General features: G+C 38.7%; 1 protein-coding gene across 2 annotated transcripts in view; it reads left to right on the top strand.

Moving 5' to 3' along the window:
- Positions 1 to 310: 310 nt before the first annotated feature.
- The window catches only part of LOC131061586 (uncharacterized), a 111,475-nt gene continuing 99,131 nt past the window's right edge, over positions 311 to 12,654 (top strand). The window contains exons 1-2 of one of the 2 annotated variants that reach the window (XM_057995348.2): positions 311 to 622; positions 765 to 847. The gene's annotated coding sequence lies outside the window, so the exon portion shown is untranslated. The remainder of the gene's footprint in view (positions 623 to 764; positions 848 to 12,654) is intronic. The other variant, XM_057995349.2, reaches the window with a different exon arrangement.

Below are 12,654 nucleotides of genomic sequence, written 5' to 3'. Positions count from 1 at the left end.
CTTACCCTTTTTAAGGATTTGAATTTATGACCTCTATTTCAAAAACACAAATTCTCCACCACTAAACCAACTTAAGCAATCTAAATCATAATGAATCTACGAACTTGAATTTTTTCATTATCATGTATAATGAACTCCCCTATTTTATCATTTTCTCCTCTTCATTGAATTATCAAATAAACTTTGCACCATACAAAATTTTACATTTAAAAATAAACCATCAACCATTCAATATATGTATTAACACTACATTCCTTCGAAAATTAGCCGTCGTAAACACATGCAATGACATGAATGTATTGGTAGCTGGTTAGGTGCGCACACATCACCCGCGGGATCTACTCTCTCTACTCGTGGAGGGCGGCTGCCCTTTTATTTGGGAGCAACAAAGACAGAAGAATGCTCTAACCTTGAATGCTGAAGAGCCCACACGCGTTTCTGAGATGCCCCTTGTTATTTTGTGGTTGTAGTTTGCGCATACAACCAACAATCAACCAACGTGGCTTCTCCATTACACTGGCTTGACAAGTTCTTCCAATAGTACAAAAATTCACATAACTGAACGCCATAAATTTCGGCATTTCAGCCCGTTTAATCGCTCTCTTTCAATTTCACGCAACAGGTGCGTATTTTGGCTTTTTTTTTTTTTGGGTATTGAGATTGATCCAATTTGTTTGAAGTAATTGGGAATTGTTGATCTTTATATTTTGGTTAAGGGGGCAATGGTTTAAATGACACGCGGATTTATGGTTCTTAATGTGCAGTGCATGATTGAATTCAGTCTTTGAAGTTTTCAGAGAGCCAATTCTTGCCGTGTGTATCCGTGTCGAGGAGAAACCAAATTCAGGTAGACTCACTGCGCTGCTTTGTACCAGAATTCGAAGTATTTAACGAGTTAATTTAGGCGCATTGAGTTTGGTGTAATCTTTAACCGTGGTTTAGACGTGACTGCCCCAATGCCATATAATTGGAACAGCATGTATGTTGCTGAGGAACTCATCTCCTGACCCTGTCTTTGTGCTGTTTCGGAGTAACTTCTAAGCATCCCCTTCTTGTATTTTGATCTTTTAAGTTTAGTGACAATCGCAAATACTCATAATTGGGGGCTGTTATTTTGGTTCAGAGGCATTGGGACCTAGGGTTCAAGCGCTAGGATTGGAATCATAGCATAGTATTGCTTTGCTTTCGATCACACCAATTGAGTTGAATAACCACCCCTTGACGGTTTCTTTCACAAACCCCTACATCAATTGATCTCATCAAGTCGGAATTTTTCAATTTTGTGATCTCGAATGGAGAGGATTTTGTTACAATTCTCTATCAATAGGATGTCACCATAGTGTTTCCATCTAGTTGTTTATAAAATTTCCTTCTCACGAGTCCGCGAGCTTGGTTGGCCGACCCATATGCTGTAGGGTGTTTGCCCAAAATAGGTCATGGGTTAGATTCTTGTCCACTCATTAATATGTGTGGTTGGATTGGCAAGGTTCTGTTAACTTAGAAGCTTGCTTACAGTGTCAAACGCAGGAGTACAATGTTAACTTAGAAGCTTGCTTACAGTGTCAAACGCAGTAGTACAATGTTTGAAATATGTGTAAGATAAATGGAATGCGATCCTCCCTTGGGTTCTAGAAAAGAAAACCCCTCTTTACTCCATGTGTATTTGGGGCGGCAAGGTTCCCTTTACTTCCCATGAGGTTAAAAGTTAGGAGTGAAATATTTGATTAGATGGAATACTCATAGAATACTTGGCGAGTTTTGAAAAACTCGTGAGTTTTTTTGCTGAGCGAGTATTTATGCCATTGACTTGCAGAAGAAATTTGCTGAGTTTTTGGGAAAAACTCGATCGGCGAGTTTTCGGCAAAAACTTGGCTGCATTAAAAAAAAGTGGCCCAAACATGTCAAAAAATAATCTAAAGTTTTTTTTTCAAGTTAGTCTCATTCTCTTCATTATTATGTATACATGAAATATAACAAAAGTATAAGTCTGACTTATACTTTAAGTTATATTTCATGTATATATTGGCAAGATGTTTGAGAGTGGTTTTGGATCTCTAGGAGTTATAATGCAAATTCTAGGTTTTAGAAGATCTTCTATATTTTCAGACTTAGTCAAATTTTAGTAATGAGTAGGCTCGTATCAACATTCTCTAGCTCTCTATATCTCACTCACTTTATCTGCCCCAAATTCTAGACCTATCTATCTCCCTATCACTCTTCCTCTATCCCCTCTCTCTACCACTCTCTCCTCTCTCCCCCAAGATCTAGACCTATCTCTCTACCCCTCTCTCTCTCTCACCCTCAAACCCTCGTGAGGGGTGCTACCCTCAACCTCATTTTGGCGAGGTGGGGGAGCCACATCAGACTCCTAGACCTAGTCCCTCTAGTTCTATCTCTCACTAGTTTTCACTAGAGCTGAAAAGAGGAAGATGTAAAATATTTTGATGTAGTATTTACTTTTAGTTTTACAAAAAAAATTTGCTATTTCATTTTGTTTCTGTCTATCAGCCATCAACATTCCACAAGAGGATGCCATTTTGTACCCAATTTGCATTTAAATCAATCAAATATATCTAGACTCAACTTGTTTCTTTTGTGTACTCATTTATTGACTCATTGGATGCATCTCCTCACTAAATTTTGCAAAAAAAATGCATTTCTAATTAAATTTAAGTAAATTTTTAACTTGCCAAGTTTTTTTTTTTTGGGCCTTGGTGGTTTTTGGTTTTGGCGAGTAGTTCAACTATGATATATATATATATATATATACATATACGTGGGAAGCAAATCTCCCGTTGGTTCCATAGAGAGATGCTTATGGCCCGATTAGTATCTTCGTTTGATAATATTATATCATTTCTTTTGGGGACCATTTCGAGTTAGTATAAGGCAGTCATGAATACCAACCTTCAATCGCGTCTTCTTAAAATATAATAAGGCATTTATCAATAACAACCTTCAATGCAATGGATAGTTATTCAATTATGGAGTATCCAAGTAAATCTTCCTATCCTTTTTAAGAAGAATCCTTACATATATCTTTTGGAAATTGCATTTCTATTCTACGCTTCTTTGAGAGGAGAGAATTTATGTTCTTCTCTTGGATTAATAGGTAGAGTGTACTTAGCCATGTGGGATTCTCATTCATCACGATGCAAGTGTTAAAGCCAAGGGCTCAATGGGTTTGTTAAAATCTTGTCAAGTGTTCATTGTTGTAGTTAGGAAAGAACTCACAAGTGCAACAATCTAATTAGCAAGACCCAAAACCTTCCACAAGAGAGATGGAATGGAAAGAATTGTTTTATTGCCAAAAAAACAATGAATACAACATAATTACAATACAATAAGATGACCTTGCTATAAAGGCAAGGATAAAACCCTAGAGCTATCTAAGATCATGACAAGTGTTTAATTCCTATACTATGATATAAAAAAAGAAAACCTTAGGCAAGCTTAAGTAACTAGGTGTGAATAGACCCTAAAGCGAAACTAGCTAGATAATATAATCTATTCACACCAACACCCTCCTTAAGGAGGTACAAAATAATGCATAAAAAACGAGGATAGCTCCCAACGACAAGGATTAATGAGGTACCCATGTACAAAAGATCCCTCACAAATAAAGAAAGCTTTAGGAGAATTTTTTTTTCTTCAAAAGAGAAACAAACATGAAAAGAAAATATGTACAAGTGAAGGAAGGAGAATTGAAGAAGACCCCCCAAGGACAACTTCTTTCACCACAATAATTGATATAAGAGTTGCTATAGAATGCTCTATAACATGCAAAATTGGTTGAAGATTATAGCCACCCAAAAGCTGGGCACTTCATGGAAGCACAAGAGAGGTCAACAATGAAAGAATAAAATTCTATCAAAGGATGCAAATGGTAGATTGATAAAACATGAATTACACAATATGAGATTCCAAAGGGTACCCCTAGGTTATATAGGCCAAGGTGATCATAGGATTGCATAAGATTATGACATGCGTCTTAATCTTATGACTTAAGACAAGTAACATGATAACGTAGGAAACAAGAAGTAAATGTGATAAGATAAGACCACATAACAACTAAGACTTCTAGAAGGATTCCTAGGACCTATGTTGACCCTAAGTAAACTTAAGTAACATGTGATTAGGACCTAGGTGATGAACTAGCTAGGTAAAATACCCCTTTCACACCAACAATTTATTGTAGTTGAAGATAACGAGGTGCCAAAGGCTTAATGAAGATGCCCACAACTTGCTCCTTTATTGGCAATATTCAAAGCTAAGAAGATCATCCTAGATGAGCTTTTCGATGAAGTGCATGTGGATGTCAATATGCCTAGTCCACTAATGCTCTGTTGGATTGTGAGAAATGTGAATGACACTTTAATTATTACACTAGATAGTGGTGGGACTATCCGGCAAAAATCAAAACTCGGTCATCAACTATCAAAGCCAAAGAATCTCTTGGCTAGCGAAACTACACATCAATACTCCGCCTTTGTAGATGATAATGCAAAAACAGTTTGCTTATCACAAGACCATGCAATGGGGCTAGAACCAAAACAAAAAACAAAATTGGAAGTAGACTTCCTATTATTAACATCACTAGCCCAATTAGAGTCAGCGAAGCCAACAACTTTAGAGTTTCTTGATGTAGAGTGATGCCAAAATGTGTGGCGCCCAAAATATATCTCAAAATATTTTTGGCAGCCTTCCAGTGACTCTCGTGTGGATCTTGAGAGAAATGAAACACAAGTCCAACCATGAAAAGAAGTATTAGGTCGAGAATGGATCAAGTACGAAATATTGCCAACCAATTGCCTTTAATTTGGCATCAACTATAGGAGTGGTGCAACTGGAAGACAAAACAACACTTGACTAGAACATAGTGGTGGTAGGTTTGCAATTAAACATGCCAAATCTCTAAAACAAATAAAAAACATACTTTTTGCGGAAAATAAAATCCACATTGCAAATTGGATAACTTGCAAATTAAGAAAGTAAAACCAAAGTCCAAGATCTTTCATATTAAACTGCTCCCTCAGTGCTTATTATGTTAGACAACTCAAATAACCAGAGGACAACTGAGAGGGGGGGGGGGGGTGAATCAGTTGTCACCGGATTATAAAACTTTAAGCATTCAAAACCTTATTACTGGAACACATAAACTCAATACCAGAATAACAGATATAGCAATTAAACATAAGCATAAATCACAGAACAATTACCATCCATCCATAACACATGACACCAAGATTTGTATGTGGAAAACCTGGTAAAGGGAAAAACCACGGTGGGAAGCCTACCCATAGTCAGATAATACTTTTGCAGTAAGTATGTGATTACAATATGAGGGGCCCCAGATGCAGGAAGGCCAACAACCTAGAGCGCACTGCTCATCACAAAAAGGAGCCTCACTGACTACAAAAATATCGGACCACAATCCGGAAAGAAGAGTGAACTACAAGTATAGCATCTCCTATGCCTAAGTACAGTTCCGGTTAAGCTCAATACCAGAGGCCTTAAACCTCTCTTACAAACCCAATTCGATCACCTATGATCAACCAAACCTTCTGCATATGATTACAACATTATTCATACACAGATCATCCCATAACCTTTTCCTATGATCTACAAAGAGATCTTATATCATATTTATACCAACTCGGGACCTAAACAATTAGGTCGGCCACCAAAAATATAATACAATAAGTTCATAACATAAACCCGCAATCCAATGATCAACCAAGTCGGCTTAGGTCGAAAACATTGTAAACCAATCCTTAAATCCCGCCGGTAACGCATCAGGAACATCCTCCAACACGTTATAGAAATCGGTCCATAACCTAGATAACACAGTACCCAAAATAGGTCGCCATAAACCAAATCCAACACCACTGATGAACTGGAACACAAACAAGATAACCAACAGCATCCTGAAACCCATCTAGAAGCCACACCAACACCATTTATCACGTGCATCAAAAGATCTTCAACAAAGCTGTGCCAGTAAAACCCTTATTGGTGACCAAAAGGCTTACTAGAACAAATGATAGCTCCTGAGTCATCAAATCCCGATCCAACTGATCGTGATACACATCTGAATAGCATGAATGACAAATCCAAACCAATTCTACAAACCAAAGCATACCGGATCATACCGGATCAATATCATAAACGAACCATTCTATCGGAACCAACCGGAAACCGGTAAACAACCAAAACAAGCGGTGTTGCCTATTAGAATATTTAATTATATTTTAGTCACCTATATTTAGTTCCTTGTTTAATGGTCATTTAGCTTTTTAGTTAATTAGCTTTTAAGCTTTATTTAGCATTTTGCTTTTTCTTTTTAATTAATTAGCTTTTAGCTCTTTAATCTTTTACTTTAACGTTATGTTCTAATTATAGAACATCGTCTTGTAACCTCTATATATATGTGTGTATATCGTTCAATGTAATCATCCGATTATTGAATCATTCATTCAATTTATTTTTCATGGTATCAGAGCATGGAAATTAAAAATTTCGAAAAATTTTTGTTATTAAAATTTTTCGAAGTTTTTATTGAAGAGATTTTTTTTTAAAACTGTTTTTTTTTAAAAGCAGATTTTTTTCTCTTCTCGGGCAGTTTTTTTTTTGCAGGTTGAAAATTTTCCTAGGGTTTTTGCAATTTTCGACTAGGGTTTTGACCCTTCTGTTCAAGTCGAAATTTTATTTTGGTTGCAAATTCTCGATGGGTTTTTCGAGAGCTCAATTGGGTCATCGTCAGATTTTTCTGGGTGCATCGATTTTTGAGCTGTCGGATCTGCATTCTGTTTTCAGATTCTTGGTGGGTTTTTCGAGAGTTTTTTTAGGTTGGTCTCATATTTTTCTGTGTGCCTCGTTTTTCGTGCCTCAATTTTTGTGTGAGCAAATTTGCCTTGGAATTTAAAAACAGTTCACAATTTTTGCTATTTCTGTGGACGTTGGGTTTTTTGTTGTTTTTTTGGCACCATTTATGCTGTTTTAAGTGTGTAGAAAATTTAATTTTTGGGTTTCTTCCAAACCTTGGAATTCATGCCTTGGAATTCGTGCCAGAGTTCTCCTATAGGGTTTCAGTTTTTTCAGCAGCTGTTTCTATTTTGATTTTTTTAAAAATCATATTCTTCCGTCTCTTGCTTTCACTTAGTTGACCTCGATCAACCTCGATTTCCGTGATGGCATCATTAACCAACATCATGTTGGAACACAGTCAGAAGTTCAACGGCCGCAACTACAACACCTGGAAACAGCGTATGCTTACCATCTTTGAGTATCGTTGCCTTGATCAGCTTGTTTTGGGCAAAGAATCTCGTCCTACAACAGCAGGTGATGATCAAGACAAACATGATGTGAAGAATCGAGAGGCTGTCATGCTTATCAAACTCTCCGTCACAGATGATCAACTCCCACAGGTGCCTTCAGGTCAAACAACAAAAGAGATCTGGGATCTTTTGAAGGATCTTCATGAAACGTCTGACAAGAGCCGAGCTTTTTTTCTGAAGAATATGTTGTTTTCTATCATGATGAATGAGAAGTCATCTATCCAGGCACATCTTATGAAGATCAAGGACATCCGTGATCAGTTAGAAGCTATAGGCTGAACCATGGTGGAAGAGGATATGGTAGTGATCACGCTGAAAAGCCTTCCCAGATCCTACGAGCATTTCATTGATATGCTCAATATCTCCTCTACTAGTGTTGATTTGAAGTTTCCTGATCTTTGCAACAAGCTGCTACAACAGGATCGATGGAAGCAGCAGTTTGGAAGCAACACTAGTTCATCCACTGAACAAGCTTTCACAGCCTTAGCTTCGCATAAGGACAAGGGTAAAGCTTTGTCCTTCCAGCAGAAAGGACAAGGTCAAGGTCAACCTCAGCAGTCTTCCAAAAAGAAGAGCTTACAGTGTTCCTACTGTCATATATATGGCCATTTGGTGAAAGATTGTCGGAAATTGATAGCATCCCAGCAATCCAAACAGGGAGGGTCCAAGCAGAAAGCCAATTCTGCCACCCATCTTGATCAAAAGGTATCTGCCTTCTATGCGTTCATGGCCCAAACCTCCTTTGATGATGTTCAATCATCAGCCTGGTACATTGACTTTGGAGCCTCTCGACATTTCACACATCGTCGGGATTGGTTTACAGAGTACATGCCTTTCACTGATTCAGTGATCTTTGGTGGAGGTGAAGAGTACATTGTTGTCGGCAAGGGCAACATTCAGATTTCATTTGGTGGGAGGGATTTAATATTCCTCAATGTATACTTTGTACTTGGTATGAAGCTCAATCTACTGTCAGTCAGTTAGATTATGCAGCATTCACCACAGCTGGATGTCGTCTTCGGGTTGCACAAGTGCAACATTGTTGACAGGGAGACTCGCACTACAGTTGCAGTTGGTATTGAGGATCATGGTCTTTATAGACTTGTTGATTCTATTGGTTCTCAGGAGCTCGCCATGGCAGCTGAGAGTACTTCCATCAGCACTATTTGGCATCAGCGATATGGGCATCTCAATGTCCACTATCTTTCTCAGTTGGTTCAAGAGGATCTAGTTGTAGGATTACCTGAGATTCAAACTCAAAATCATGGAGTTTGTGGAGCGTGTCAAGCTGGAAAGCAGCATAGGACTCCGTTTGCAGATGGAGACGCTTGGAGAGCATCCAAGGTCTTGCAACTCGTCCATGCAGACATTTGTGGTCCCATGAACACTCCATCAGTCACTGGATGCAGGTATTTTCTATTATTTGTTGATGATTTCAGCAGACACATGTGGGTTTATTTTCTTAAGCAGAAATCAGAGGTGTTCACCATGTTTCAAACGTTTAAGGCCTAAGTGGAAAAAGAGTCTAGCTGTTAGATAGTCACTCGTCTAGCTGTCAGATAGTCACTCTTTGGTCCGACAATGGAGGGGAATTTTGTTCTACACAGTTCACCAACTTTTGTGCATCACATGGCATTAAGCATCAGCTTACCACACCTTACACCCCACAGCAAAATGGTGTTGTTGAGCGCAGGAACTGTACAGTCACTGAGATGGCTCGGTCTATGTTGGAGCATAGAAATGTTCCAAAACACTTTTGGGCGGAAGGGGTCTTCACTGCAGTCTACCTTCTGAACCGGTCTCCCACAAAGGCTGTTAAGAAGATGACTCCAGAGGAAGCTTGGTCTGGCAGGAAGCCCAAAATCAGTCATTTGAAAGTTTTTGGCTCTACAGCTTATGTTTGGATTCCAGATGCCATGCGCACCAAACTGGATCCAAAGAGTCAGAAATTGATGTTCATCGGCTACAGTGACAACCAAAAGGCATATCGGCTGGTGGATATAGACACTAATCACCTCATATTCAGTCGAGATGTAGTATTTGATGAAGAAAGAGGGCCTTTTCAGCCTTCCTCTCTTGATTTGAGCACTGAGGATCACCCTCCAAAGGCTGTAAGTATGGGTGTTCGTCTTCCCTTAGCTCCACTTGATGGGAGGGATTTAGTTGACTCTGAAGTTGTGGGGTCTCCCAGGCATGACATTGCACCCCCTGACTTTCTTCAAGATCTTCTTGATCCACATCCATAGGAGCTTGCTCTAGATATTCCAGGCACGCTTCATCCTGCAGCAGATGTTGGTACTTCTACTCTCCGGCCTAAGTGGTGGGCCAAGACCATTGGTGATCTTCATGATGATGAGCTCATTGAGGGTAGATCCGTTAGAGGTAAGAGCCAACAACACACAGTTAATTTTGCTTTTATGGCCAACGTTCACAGTATTTATGAGCCTCAAACATATACAGAGGCTAAAGGTGTACTTGAATGGGAAAAGGCTATGGCAGCAGAGCAAAATAGTCTTCTGAAAAACAACACTTGGGTATTGTCTGATCTTCCTCCAGGAAAGAAGCCCATTGGCTGCAAATGGGTGTTTAAAGTCAAGTATAAAGCTGATGGAAGTCTTGATAAGTACAAGGCTCGGTTGGTGGCAAAAGGGTTTTCACAGAAGGAGGGCATCGACTATGAAGAGACATTTGCTCCCACAGCCAAGATGAGTACCATTAGGCTTGTCCTCGCTCTCTCAACTCAATTTGGATGGAAAGTCCATCAAATGGATGTCAAGAGTGCCTTTCTCAATGGTGATTTGTAGGAAGAAGTCTACATGACGCAGCCTCCAGGTTTCAAGGTTGCCGGTAAGGAACACCAGGTATGTAGACTAGTCAAAGTACTCTATGGCCTCAAACAGGCTCCTCGTGCATGGTACATCAAAATTGATAAGTACTTGATTGATCAAGGCTTTCAGAGGAGTCCTTCAGATCCCAATTTGTATGTCAAACATACTAGTGATTATATTCTATTTCTAGTAGTCTATGTTGATGATCTCATCATCACTGGCAATGCATCACATCTGATCATGCAGGTCAAACAGAATTTGTGTCAGCATTTTGATATGACAGATTTGGGACTTCTCCATTATTGTCTCGGTGTAAAGGTTTGGCAGATTGATAACCACATATTCATTTCTCAGTCAAAGTATGCCAAGAGCCTACTAGATAAGTTTCGAATGCAAGATTGTAAACTTGCATCTACACCTATGGAGATAGAGCTCAAATTATCAGCCAAATCAGATTCACTTGTAGTGGATGAGTCTTCATTCAGGAAACTAGTGGGCAGCCTCATCTATCTCACCGCCACTAGACCTGACATCAGTTATGCTGTGAGCTATATTTCTCGCTTCATGTAGCCCCAAAAGTTGAACATTGGGTTGCAGCGAAGCGTGTGCTTAGATATGTAAAGGGCACTCCTGATTTTGGCATTCTGTACAGCAGAAGCAAAGATCCTAGGCTGGTTGGTTTTATAGACTCAGATTGGGCAGGTTGTGTTGATGAGAGAAAGTCAACTTCTGGGTATGTTTTCAGCTTGGGTACAGGTGCAGTCACATGGACCAGCAAGAAGCAACAGGGAATAGCTCTTTCCTCGACCGAAGCGGAGTATCGGGGAACTGTTAAGGCAACATGTGAGGCAATTTGGCTACGTAGGATGCTTGCAAACATGCAAATGTCTCAACCAGGACCAACTCCCTTGTTTTGTGATAATCAAGGGGTTCTAAAATTAGCCAAAAATCCAGTCTTCCATGAGCGGACAAAGCATGTGGAGCTTCATTGTCATTTCATCCGCCAGCATGTTGAAGATGGATCAGTGATACTGCAGTACATTCCTACAGAAGATCAGACTGTAGATATCCTCACCAAGTCCTTGAGCCCGACAAAGTTTCTCAAATTTAGAGGGCAGCTTGGTGTGATAGATAGCATGACCATTAAGGGAGGGTATTAGAATATTTAATTATATTTTAGTCACCTATATTTAGTTCCTTGTTTAATGGTCATTTAGCTTTTTAGTTAATTAGCTTTTAAGCTTTATTTAGCATTTTGCTTTTTCTTTTTAATTAATTAGCTTTTAAGCTTTATTTAGCATTTAGCTTTTTCTTTTTAGTTAATTAGCTTTTAAGCTTAATTTAGCTTTTAGCTCTTTAATCTTTTACTTTAACGTTATGTTCTAATTATAGAACATCGTCTTGTAACCTCTATATATACGTGTGTATATTATTCAATGTAATTATCCGATTATTGAATCATTCATTCAATTTATTTTTCATTGCCATCAATGACAAAACATCAATGCAACATATAATCAATTCCTCCAAATTGCCAACTTATTATACACTTTGGAACATGGAATATAAGCTATTTGCAAGGATCAAATCATCTATAAACGACACTAGAATTAAAAGATCATCTCCCTCTCTTTGAGTAGAAGTTCTGGGATTGGAATTGCATCAAGTGAATCTAGAAATACGCAAGAATTGGCCATCTTCTCATAGCAAGCCTTAGGGGCTTGATGCGACCATAGAATGAACAACGAAGTTTGCAAGCAAGTGAAGAGCACTACACAAAACCTAGAGGGTGCTCCATATAAATATCTTCATGAAGATCATTGTGCAAAATTGCACTCTTCATAGCCATTTGATAAATTGACCATCCATGTGATGTAGCAACTGAAAATTCAAGATGAATAGAATACATCTTGGCAGCAATTTGCAAAGGTCAATACCCTCAACCTATGAAAATCGCTTGGCCACAAGATGTCTCTTGTACTTATCAATAGAATCATCAATTGCATATTTGGTGCCGTACACCCACTTGCGCCAAACCAACCTTTTCCCCTAATGAAGAGAAACAAGATCCCAAGTATGATTCTTTATCAAAGAAGAATACTCCTCTGCAGTAATACCCTTTGCATGTGAAAAACTTTGAGGATCATCTGAAATGGTATGACTCAAAAGACTAACACCTAATGCTTGTGATTAAGTATGACAAGAATTTGAAAGATCACCGGCCAAAGATTCAGTTGCCTTGAGATTAGTGTGGGACAAATAGGGTAAAGCTCATATAATAGGAGGCGGTTGATTTGGAACATCATCATCCTCAAGAAATAAGGAATCCTCAAGAGATGTAGTCAGTAATGAGGGAGAAGTTGGTGATGGAGAATCTATTAGAGGAAAGCTCTCATCAAATTGGACATCTTGCTTAACAAGACATTTTTTGAAACAAGATCAAATAAATTGTAAGCCTTAACATAAGATTTTCTGATCTCCTACTCTCT

Source organism: Cryptomeria japonica, chromosome 3 (assembly GCF_030272615.1).
Source record: "Cryptomeria japonica chromosome 3, Sugi_1.0, whole genome shotgun sequence".
Classification (NCBI taxonomy): Eukaryota; Viridiplantae; Streptophyta; class Pinopsida; order Cupressales; family Cupressaceae; genus Cryptomeria; species Cryptomeria japonica.
This window is presented reverse-complemented; position numbering and strand designations above follow the sequence as displayed.